General features: G+C 38.8%; 1 long non-coding RNA gene across 3 annotated transcripts; it reads right to left on the bottom strand.

Moving 5' to 3' along the window:
• Positions 1–5,536: 5,536 nt before the first annotated feature.
• On the bottom strand, positions 5,537–7,856 carry LOC110943245. Of its 3 annotated transcripts, none has more exons than XR_004868241.1 (4): positions 7,044–7,856; positions 6,698–6,831; positions 6,084–6,233; positions 5,537–5,997 (listed from the first exon to the last, which is right to left on the bottom strand). It is a non-coding gene; the product is annotated as an uncharacterized LOC110943245 (long non-coding RNA). The 3 variants fall into 3 exon arrangements; XR_004868242.1 differs by having other exon boundaries at positions 5,537–5,882; XR_004868240.1 differs by having other exon boundaries at positions 5,903–6,233.
• Between the last annotated feature and the right edge of the window lie 240 nt (positions 7,857–8,096).

Raw genomic sequence — 8,096 nt, 5'->3', positions numbered from 1 at the left:
GTTGAAAAACAAACGGTGAACGGTCACCGCTTGAAGCCGTACTTGGAAGGAAATGACATCAACAACTTGGAGCTTGACAAAGCGGGCTACATCTTACGCCCGGTCGAGGAGGAACAACCATAAGAGGCCCAGGTTTGGTGGTAGTGTACATAGTAGTTTTGTTTTGTCTTGTTTTGTATATTTGCACAATTGCCATAGTTCCTCGAAGTCCGTGTTCGAAACAAGTGTGGGGATGTTCGGGTCGCGAATTGCTCCTACATTGTGTTGAGGACAACACGGGATTTTTGAGGGGGTAGGGTAATTTTTACAAGTTTTTGAAAAAATTAAAAAACATAAAAAAAAAATCTAAAAAATTTGTCACATAAAATTTTAATTTTTGCCAAAATGTGGATGCCCAGCGAGCACCGTAAATTACGGTGCAGCCGTAATTTACGGTGGATGTTAAACATTTGTGGGCTTTACGGTACAATCCTACTGAGTTACGGCAAGGAATTGAGAATCAGTGTTTACCGTAAATTACGGTAATACCGTAATTTACGGTGGTGGTTGAAATTGATGGGGATTTACGGTAGGAGTCTCCTGTGTTACGGTGCAAGAATGGACATTCAGGTCTCACCGTAATTTACGGTGAGACCGTAAATTACGGTACACGAAATTTTTGTCTCGGTCGCTGGGGGTTCCGCTTTTATATATAAAAAAAAATATTAAAATCTAATAAACAAACCCTGGTCACGTGAATTATACCCCATCCACTCATTCTCTTTCACTTTCCATCACCATCTTCCTTCTCTCAAGACCCACAACCTCCATAGTTTCTTCCACCTTCCATCTCTCGTTAAACCTTCAATTCCTGTCCAAATCAAGTGGAATCTTGGTCTAACTTGACTAATTTTTCACAAGCTTTGTGATTGTGAGGAGAGATTTCAGAGAAAACGCAAGTTTGGGGTCCGAATTTGAAACCCTAGTTTGAGATAATTTGGGGGTTTTGGGATTTTTGGTTTCACAAGCACTCTTCCATCTTGAAACAAGGTATGAACACTTACTTTGCTATATTATGGTGATATATTGTGAAGAACAAGGTGATTTAGGTTATGTGTTCTTGCCCACTTGCTTGTTGTTAAGATATGATTATGGAATTGTTTATTGAACATGGTTAATAGTTGTAGATGTAGGATTTGTGGTTGAAGTAGTGAACTTTTGGGATGCTCTACATTGTAGAGACACCATGCCCAATTTTTGAAAAATTCTATACTTTTGGTTCACTAACATCTACAACCATGATAACAAGCAAGTGTGGGGAGGATTTTGAAGAGAGTGTTTAATTTTGTGTTTGTTTGTGATGCTTGCCTCATGTGTGTAGGAAATGGCAAGGACAAAGGAAAAAGCGGGTTCAAGTTCATCTTCATCAAAGGGCAAGGGCAAGCAAAAGGAGCAACCATCAAAGAAGAGGCAATATATGGGTAGGGTTAGTGAAAGCGAAAGTGAAGGCGAAGAAGAAGAGATGGAGTTAGACCCGAGTGATAAGCCGGTGTGGAACTCGGGGTCTTTGGACGACCAACCTGAGATTTGGCAGCCAACCCTTTATAATGACTGCATGAACAAGTTAAAAAACAAAGCAGCTGCATTTATTTGTGAAAAAGAGGTTGACGAACCCCAGTTTGGCCAGTTCGGGGTGTTTGCTAAGTTTCGTGCTTTGGGTTGGGAAGGAGCGCTCAAGTGTTTTGACAAAGATAAGAGCAATCTGTTTATGACTGAGATTCAGGAGTGGATGGCAACACTTAAATGTCACAACTTCAACAAGCCATCACAAATGAAGTTGATCGGGATGGTACATGGGGTGCCAGTTGAGATGTCATTCGACACGTTGAAGAAGCTGGGAAAGTATGACAGTCTCCCGGCTAAGGAGTACATGATTCCCACGCTTGATGATTTATTGCTCAAACCAGAGAAGCACGTGAGATGGAACGACATGTTAGCGGATTTGTTTTTGCCCGGTAGGTACAGTGGTGTGTTATTCCGGAAGAATTTGAAGATAGAAGCCAAACTGTTGCATACAATCTGCCTGCTTAATGTCATTCCAAGAAGAGGCGATAAAGAACAGGTGAGGTTTCCAGAGATACCTGTTCTGTATTCATTGATGCATGGGTCCCCACGCTTTCCAATACGCTACTTGATTATGCACCATTTGTGGATATGCCGGAACAAATACGGAAGAGACATCGTCCCGTACTGTCGCATCATAACGGGTTTGATGAAACAGCAGAAGGCACTCACATCCGAAGACCGAGGTTTAACGAAAAGGCACCAGCCTTTTACTTTGGATAGGTTGGGAAACGTTTGGACGTATACTCAGTCTGAACGTTATCACAAATTGAAATCGGAGGGTCAACGGTGGAGGGCACTGAAATTGGGTGCAAGGGAGTTGTTACCGGGAGAGCCGGATGAGCCGGAAAGCGATGAAGAGTTGGTTCCTAGTGGGGACGAGGACTATGCGGACGAGCCGCAGGGTGGTGCAAATGTTGGTTTTGGGGTTTTTGGTGGTGGTCATGGTGGTACGTTCTACGACTACGCGCAGCAACCGTATGAGCCGGGGTGGGCTTATAGTGGTTCAATGCAGGAGGTGATCGAAAGTCAACGTCCGCCGGCATCTATTTTTGATACATGGTCGGGGCCGGAGAGGACGTTGTATGATCAAAACACGAGGAATAGTGCAAGCATAGAGCGGTCGTTAAAACATAGCTTCGATCGCAATGAGTCATGGAACCGTACCCACGCATACTCTCGAGAGGTGGATGCAAATAATAGATATCATGATGATCAAATGAGGCGGATGCATGCGGATTGGCATGCCGGAAGGCCGGTGGTTGAGGATCCACAACATGTGGACTATGCCTCATTGCCGCCTTATGATGGTAGCATTTCTTATCCGACTCCACCACTCCACCATTCTCAGTGGCTTGACCCAAGGCGACAGGAGGGACCACAACAACAAGAGGGGAGTAGCAGCGGCGCATTTGGATTTGGAGAGTGGAATGATATGATGTCATCCATCTTTGGACCTCCGGGACCGCGCTACTATTGATCAGGTGGTATTCTCTCTTGTGTATAGTTTGTACATATTTGTTGATTTTATGTTAGTTATGGTTGGGAGGATGGGTGGTGTTTGATCGTGTGGTTGATTGTAGGGTTGGTGTTGGTTGGTGGTGTCGTGTTTAAAAAGAAAAACATATAAAAAAAATATAAAAAAATACAAAAAGAAATTTGGGGTTTGAGAAAAGAAGCTTTTGTGGATGTTGAGTGGGTTAGTGATCAAAGCCTCCCAAAGCCATACATTGGGGTCAATGTATCCCAAGTGTGGGGATGGGGGGAATTTTTTGAAGATTTTTGAAAAATTTTAGGCCAAGCAAAATAATGTGAAATCTTGACGCCCTAATTTAACCCCAAGTTGATGCACCGGCAACCCTTGACACCTTTTTCATTCTTGGTGAGAGTTGTAGCCACACGTGTACATAAATAATCTTTGATGAGAGTGGCTGCGGGTGGGGGTGTGTTAGAACTTGTGCTTGAATGCGATTTGAATCCTTAGTTAAACATGAATGTAGAAAGGATAAGGGCATTAGGTAGCCTCATCGTTGGTGTGAGCGAGTGCGGGATTTGGGGGGTTGGACCTCATAAGTTATATATATGAGCATGGTAGTGAGAGGGGCGGGGGTTTGGTCATTTAGTTGCCCATTTTGTGCCTTTAAAGCTTATCATTTGTTTCCCCTAGCTACTTACTTGAAAATCTACCCAAATTTGACCCGGTCTTATAGTATTAGTGATAGAATTAGTAGTTTTGTGAGTTTGAAGTAGTTTTGGTTAATGTGTTATCATATGATTGAAAAAAAAACAAAACAAAAAAAAAAAGAAGAAAAAGAAAGAAAAAAAAAAGAAAGGCTTTCATTGTCTTGTATATAGTAGTGCATATTTGTTAGTTGGTTTTTGTGTTGTAATAAAAGACCGGGTCGAATTTTCGTTACTCATATATATTCCATTTCCTACCGATACACCTAGCCATGTTACAACCTTGAAGTCCCTTTGATTTGCATTCATGTTTGACCCATTTTAGGAGAATGATCGATTCAGGTACAAGCTTATGATTGTGCAACCACCCGTTTGCCTAGTGTGTGTCTAGCTTATCTTTGCTAGTTTTCACTTGTAGCCGAGAGGAGAGAATTTGAGAGGGGTGCATTGTCTGGGTGTTAAAAAGGGGTTGGTAAAGAAATTGCATGCTTTGCTTGGTTTGATTTGATCACTTGTTTTGAAACCATGTTGATGAGTTGCTTGGGACAAGCAACGGTTAAGTGTGGGGATGTGACGGGTGGTCCTTTGGACAACCCTTAAGCATGTTAAAAGATGAAATAATCCTCCATTTAACCGTGTAATTATCTTGAATTAGATAACTACGATGCTTATGTTTCAGATACGATTTAGGAGCTAAAAGATGGATCAAAGGCAGTTTTGGAGGCTTTGGTGAAGAACGGGTCGAGAGGAGTACAAAAGAAATAACAAAGAAGTTGAAACAGCTGACCACCGTAAATTACGGTTCTACCGTAATTTACGGTAGACCTGGAATTGGCATTTGTCTTCACCGTAACACAGGCTCTCCAAGCCGTAAAGAAATTTTGACCACCGTAAATTACGGTGGAGCCGTAATTTACGGTGGAGCTGCGATTCCAAAAATGTAACTGCCATCATAAAATCGTTTTTGGAGTGTCTTTTGAGATTATCTCATCATTGGACGGTTCTTGGACAGCATAGGGGTGAATTTTGGCTTGTGACTTGGTTTGTGAACAATTTCTATCATTCGGTTTGTTATTTCGATTCGTATGAACAATAGTTTGATTATGATGATGATTCACCGAGCCATGTCCGGCTAAATTCTTCGGTGATCATCTTAGGTGAATGTTTCTTGAACTTTTGTGTGTTTAATTCCTGCATTTCTAGAATGATATCTTGCGTTGCTTGAATGTCATGGTGTATGTTTGATTGTTTGTAGTTTGTTAATCAATATTGCAATTTCTAGTCTTAATCGTACGTTCTTGGTGCCGTTGGCAACCGAGATATCACGGGAAGGGTTAGGGTTGGTTATTGATTAATAGGTCATCGGGAAACAACCTCGCGTTTATCTAATCCGAGTACTTTGTTCCCTTTTATCACTTCAATCATATATACACGAGTTATGTCTATGTAACTCTTTCTAGTGGAATTACACACAACTGTTTAAAGAAACTGAACCCTAAGGTGATCATTGTTCTCTCCTAATTGTTTTACAACCAATTTTGATTTGAATTAGTTTTTAATTTAGTCTTCTAAAACAACAATCCAAACTCTTGAATTTTAATTTTTCTGCAATTTAGTCTAATAATTAGTTTAAGTACAAAGCTATACAATCGACACATCTTCCACATACTCCCTGAGTTCGATACCCTACTACCACTAACTACAGTTGTTTGGGGATTAAATTTGCGTGACCCACGACATCATGTCAGGCACCAAGAGGCTTGGCTGCACACCATATTGCCTAAAGAAGTTAGAATAGTTTTTTTTTCATAATAAAGTTATTTAACCATGTTCAACACATTGATTATTTATGTTTAAAGAAATTGAAACAAAAAATATCAGTGGCCAACCCGTATTAAAATATTACCAATTTATTCTCTGGAAAAAATAAATTAAAACTTAAGAGTACAGCATCTTAAGAAATATATTTTGTTATGTTTTTAGTGAAACTTGAATTAATAATAAATCAAACAATAGTGTTGAAAGAAGGATTATGTACCTTCTGCACCAAAGCAATAAGTTGATTCTCTGATCGGCTGTGCTAGCTCTAAGCTCTGGCACTATGTCGATGGCGACCACGATGGTCAATCGCATGCCCCGATATATGAGAGTAATAAAAAATCGCATGCCAGTGTGTATGTGCAATCTCAGATAAGTTTTCACCCACCCAAATAACTGTCATTTTGATTACACGGTTTTAACAGAGTGAAATCACGAAATGATATTGAAATCCTTTTACCCGAAAATTCTAAAAAACTTACCAGAGATAGATGATCATGTCCCTAGATAGTGCTTATTCATGTGTGTGATTTGCATCTCACAACTCTAAAATAGAACTCTCTATCATAGAACTATTCCCCCAAGCAAACATTCAAAGTCACGGGTTACCTCTAAGTGATCCACATGAAATCCTAGAAAAATAAATGTAGAGGTAAGGTAGACTGAAAGTTTCTTCGTAAAGAAAACAGAATTTGTAAATACTTTGAACTATAAAAAAGAGAAGAAACAAATAACACCCCATTTGTGAAGTCAATTTTATTTACTTTTGTTTTGTTGGTTATTGTTTTAATCAAGTTTTATAATTACACAAAAAGGAGCACAAGAAACAACACTGTTAATGGATTTAGGCAGGTTAAAAAGAATGAGAATGAAGAGGTGACATACCAAGTTCCGTGTCTCTACTAAATCCTAACTGAATAACAAATCCATGATGTGAGTCGAGTGCATATTCCCCAACATCAGAAAAAAAAACTGCAAAATAAAAAATTTAAAGTAAAATGATGTTGCTAAAGATGGTTTGTCTGGTAGTTGTTATTCAGCCATCTCAACGAATATGTATCTACTTTTAGCTAATATCTTTGTATAATAATCTTACATTTTGAGATATGTCCAAGATGGAATCCATTCTGAAGTCATCAAGAATAAGTGAATAACACCAAAACTTGTTCATTGTATTTGGTTGAATAACTGCAAAATTTGTTTCACGGATCCACTTCCGAAATTTCATACCTACGCAATTAGAACTTGTAAAGAAAACATAAAATCTAAACTAAAAATAAGCATCAAAATTAGCATCCAGAGCTTCAAAAATAATTAGGGTTTGTGGACGTTATGTATGAAACTGAGACAACAAATTCAAATATTGAAGTATTATGCTTGCTATGAATCAAATCAATTAAAAAATTTAGTACAGATTCCCAAAAAAATTATCTATCTCTTACCTTTTGATAGATAAATCAGAATTCCTCCATCATTTAGGTCAAACAGACAAACATTAAAATCAAATATGCACGATAGGGCAATCAATGGAATTAAAGGTGTTGGTGAGCAACAACCCTGATGAAATCCAAAGATAAGATGCAGCGATGAATGGAGAAATCCAAGTTCGAGTGGAAGGAAGAATGAAGCGATGTACAGTGCAGAATGAAAATACCAAAATAAAGAGAAAATAAAGAACGTATGAAAACAACAGCTTACCATCTTGCAGCAACCGACTCAAGAGAGAAAGTAAAACCCTAATCGTTCAGGACATCAATGAGTAGGATTACGCATTACATATATCAAAATAAGGAAAAAAATCACCAAAGATGTAACCACAATAGCCAACTTAACATGTAATAATCAAGACTTTGAAAAACCCTAACCTAAAACATGATATCCGGGTGATCCCCCACCTGCGAAGAGATTGATGCTGAAAAAATTAGAGGAAAATTGATATTTAAATCGAAAGTTAGAGACCTGTAGATACCTTAAATCAATATGAGATACAGCAATCAAGAAGGGCCATGCTTAGAATCAAACATTCAGAAGCATATACTAACCTTCATCTTCTTCTCTACTGATGGGAATTGAAAAACCCTAACCCGTCAAAAACATATCAGATGAAAATCGATCTGCTGGATTAGGAGAGTCTCCGTTAGGGTTGTTCAAAGAGAAGATGTAAACATGAAGAATGAAAAGGAAATTAAACGATGGGGAAAGAGGTGTGCGGCCATGGTTGAACTTAGGGTTTTGTAAAGGGAAAAGGAAAACTTCAATTTTCAGCGTTACAACCAAAGTGAAAAGCGGGATTTACATAGAAGATGTATATTGCCGCTCAAATCAATATTGAGAGGAATATTAACTTGCCAGGTGGCAATTAGTGGATTAAAATTATGCCAAGTGGCACCAAAATGTATTGTTTTAATATACATAATAGATTCTTTCTTGATTTCTTTTTCAAAACATTAGTACGTTCAACCTGTTTAAACAGGTCAATATAACCTAACATGTCT

The sequence above is a fragment of the Helianthus annuus genome, chromosome 1 (genome assembly GCF_002127325.2).
Source record: "Helianthus annuus cultivar XRQ/B chromosome 1, HanXRQr2.0-SUNRISE, whole genome shotgun sequence".
NCBI lineage: Eukaryota > Viridiplantae > Streptophyta > Magnoliopsida > Asterales > Asteraceae > Helianthus > Helianthus annuus.
Note: the sequence above shows the minus strand (reverse complement) of the source record. Positions and strands in the feature narration are given on the sequence as shown.